Below are 3,802 nucleotides of genomic sequence, written 5' to 3'. Positions count from 1 at the left end.
ATGGAATTCAATTAAGATTACACAAGGCATGCCACATATCTATGTTGTATTTTAATCTATTTAATATATTTATCTTGTTTGAATTTTTTAGATGAAAACTTAGAAAATGGTTAGATTGATAATTTTTTTTCCTGGTAAGTAAGAGAGAATTAAGTTTAGTCTCTTTGAGCCAAAATGCATGTTCTTTCTATTTTAAATAATTCTTTTAACTTTTTTTTTTATTGTGATATACCCTATTAACAAGCAGTGGTCTGATAGTTTCAGGTGAATGGTGAAGAGACTCTGCCATACATATACATATATTCATTCTCCCACAAACTATCATCCCATTCAGGCTGCCACATAACATTGAGCAGAGTTCCATGTGCTATACAGCAGATCCTTGTTGGCTATCCATTTAAATATAGCAGAGTTTACACATTCATCCCAAACTCCCAAACTAACCCTTTCCCCCAAACTTCTTTCCTCTCCTGGCAACCATTAATTTTATAGCATTAACCCTTCATTAATTTAAACTTATCTTTAAAAACCAACCTTTGTAGCTACACTTTGTTTACATATCAAGAACAAACTCTAATTATTATAATGCTCAATAAGAAATCAATTTAGAGCCCCATAACCTTGGAGATTGTGTCCTTGACATCCTTATTTCTCAGACTGTAGATCGGGGATTCAACATGGGGATGACCACCGTGTAAAATGCAGATGCCACTGTGACCGTGTGCCTGGAGGTTGTGGAGCTGGGCACACAGTAGAGGAAGAGGATGATGGTGCTCAGGTGGGAGGCACAGGTGGAGAAGGCTTTGTGGCGACCACAGGCTGAATGCATCTTGAGGATGGTGACAACAATAAACACATAAGACAGGAGAATGATGAAGAGTGTGCTGACCACATTAAAAGTGGCGAAAATGAAAAGCAGCAACTGGTTGAGATAAGTATCAGAGCAAGAGAGGGAAAGCAGGGAGGATAACCCACAGAATAAGTGGTTGATTGTGTTGAAACCTTGAAATGATAATTTGGTAACAGAACATGTGAATGTCAAGGAGCAAGCTACACCCCTCCCCAAGCATAAGATCCAGCTACTAACATCACACAGAGTCTTGGGGACATGGCCACCATGTAGAGCAGAGGGTTGCAGATGGCCATGAAGCAGTCATAGGCCATCACAACTAATAAAAAGGACTCAGTCACCACAAAGGTACAAAAGAAAAAGTATTGCATTATACAACCTACAAATGAAATGGTTTTGTCTTTTACAATGAGATTCACTGTGGTCTTGGGAGCAATTATGGAGGAATAACAGAAATCCACAAAGAAGGCACATGGGAGTGTGCAGTTTGGGGTTAATTTTGATGATTACAATCATCCTAAGATTCCCTACCACAGTGACACTGTAGATGGTGAAGAATGTCACTTGAAACTCTGGGTAATCGGAGAAGCCCAGGAGAGTGAACACTGCCCCACTTTTATTTCTCTCTGATAGAATCATGGCTTCTGTTTGTCAGAATCTGAATCAGCCCTGGAAACAAACATATTAGAGAAAATGAGGATGTAAGACCCTCAGTTAATTACTCCTTTCCAAACCTGGAAGATGAAGCAAAGTGTCTCTTTTAGAACCTCTCTCTGTGTTTCTTATGCACAATTGCTAAATGTCTAAAATTTTCAAAAGATAACCATTTAAATTTTTCTTTAAATAGCACGGCATCATTATTGAACTTTTTAGCTCTGAACTATAATTTCAGTATTTAGAGATAATATGAAGTCAAAATTCTTGGAAGTTATTTTCAGTGAAATCCTTCTATAGCACTTTTAGGTCCTCTTGAACATTATAAATTGATAAAAGATTAACCTAGCCTAGTACCATACCTGATTATTTATTTAATAATAACACTAATGTTATTTATTTCAGTTATTTATTTCAGTCCTAAAACTAGTAGCAAAAGTGAGAAAATTCTAAATAAATTACATTTTGCATCACATGTTCACAACATGACACTATGAATGAACCCTCTGACAGTTTGTACCTGTGCCTTTATTGTTAATTCCACATGATACTTTAACATTTACTTTTGTTTCTGACTCAGTAAGTCTATTGTAAAAATAAACCTTAGTTAATTTTTTCAGAGTGTTCTTCTCAACACAGTGAGCCCTAATTATCAATCCCACCTCATTGCTTGTGGAATAATAACATTGAACAAATAATAAGGATAATACAGTCTAGGTCTTTATCAAAGACATGACAAAACAGAAGCCAGAGATCCTTGACTTTCCCTGTAACATGCAAATAAGGATCAATCTACACATCTGTGGCTGGAATCTTGATCCAGACTCCCACAAATTTTCCATTTGTCTACAACAGAATCTATGTTAAACGTCTTAGTACTAAGATACTTCACTTATTCATAATCATGTCCCAACTTGTCACATACTAGTGATCTTAAATTTATGGGAAATTGCCCAATGAAAGTGTACATATCAGAGAGCTATATGAGAAGGCAGCATCAGATGAGATGAGAAAGGAACTTAGGAAAATTTTAACTAACACTACTAAAGATTCTAACATAGAAATGTCCATAAATAAAGACATTTATTCCATCCCTGTGTTACCTGTAAAAGAGAAAGGTCAAACATTTAAGGTAGTACTGCAGTGTGATAATATTTCATGAGAAAATGTTAGTAGAAAATAATTGTATTTCTCTAATTGGTGACCAATGACTTCTCAGGGGGACAGTGGCAAAGAACCCACCTGCCAATGTAGGAGATGCAAGAGATACAGGTTCAGTCCCTGGGTTGGAAGATCCTCTGGTGGAGGAAATGGCAACCGACTCCAGTATTCTTGACTGGAAAATTACATGGGCAGAGTCAGGCTGGCTATATAGTACATGGAGTCGCAAAGAATAGGACACAACTGAGAGACTCAGCACACATGCTTGCACAATTGGTGACCTACGCCTCTTAGACCCTGCCATACCAGGAATTTTCTCTATCATTTCTGATAAGGTTGTCTCTAGTCCCATAATTCAAGAAATAGATTTTACATGGCTCAGCAGTGATGTCAGATCATAGGTAAAACTGAGGCATTCAAGATAAATATATCTTTCTATACTCATAAGTTTGAGTATGTATTTTAAAAAGACAACCTCAAAAGACAATCTATCACAAAGCTAGACATTCTAACTATAGCTGACTTGTCTAGGCCACTTGAAGATTAATATTAAACTAATGTTTTATTTCACGCAATGGATTTTGTGATGCAAATGTTATTTTTAAATTGCTGGTGATAATGCACCTTCCACAGATTCTCAGAGCTCTTCTAACCCTCCATTCCAGGCCCTTGTTTGTGTTCAGTCACTCCATTGCTTCAGACTCTTTTGTGAATCCATGGACTGTATGTAGCTCGCCATACTCCTTTGCCCATGGAATTTTTTCCGGGTAAGAATATTGAAGTGGGTTACCATTTCCTACTCCAGGGGACGTTCCTAACCCAGGGATCAAACCCGAGTCTCTTGCATCTCTTGCACTGGCAGCAGATTCTTTACCACGGCCCCACCAGGGAAGCCCTGTTGTTTCAGAGGCTTAGCTGAGCCAGTTCTCAGCCAAAGCTCTGGCGGCTGAGTCATTTCCTCTTCCTTTACAGTTCAGATTGGTGACTTTCACAATGATTCAGTATTACTCAAGGACTCTCTATGTCTAAATGATAAATTTTCCCTCACACTTTTTTTTCTAATACCCTACTCTGAAAATAATATTAATTTTTGTTTAGATTCTTATTTTTTTAATTTACTTTTGGATGGAAGGGATA

General features: G+C 37.3%; 1 pseudogene; it reads right to left on the bottom strand.

Moving 5' to 3' along the window:
* Positions 1-605: 605 nt before the first annotated feature.
* On the bottom strand, positions 606-1,489 carry LOC122431614 (annotated as a pseudogene).
* Between the last annotated feature and the right edge of the window lie 2,313 nt (positions 1,490-3,802).

This window comes from Cervus canadensis, chromosome 30 (genome assembly GCF_019320065.1).
Source record: "Cervus canadensis isolate Bull #8, Minnesota chromosome 30, ASM1932006v1, whole genome shotgun sequence".
Taxonomy (NCBI): domain Eukaryota; kingdom Metazoa; phylum Chordata; class Mammalia; order Artiodactyla; family Cervidae; genus Cervus; species Cervus canadensis.
The sequence above is the reverse complement of the archived record's forward strand: the minus strand, read 5'-3'. Positions and strand labels throughout refer to the sequence as shown.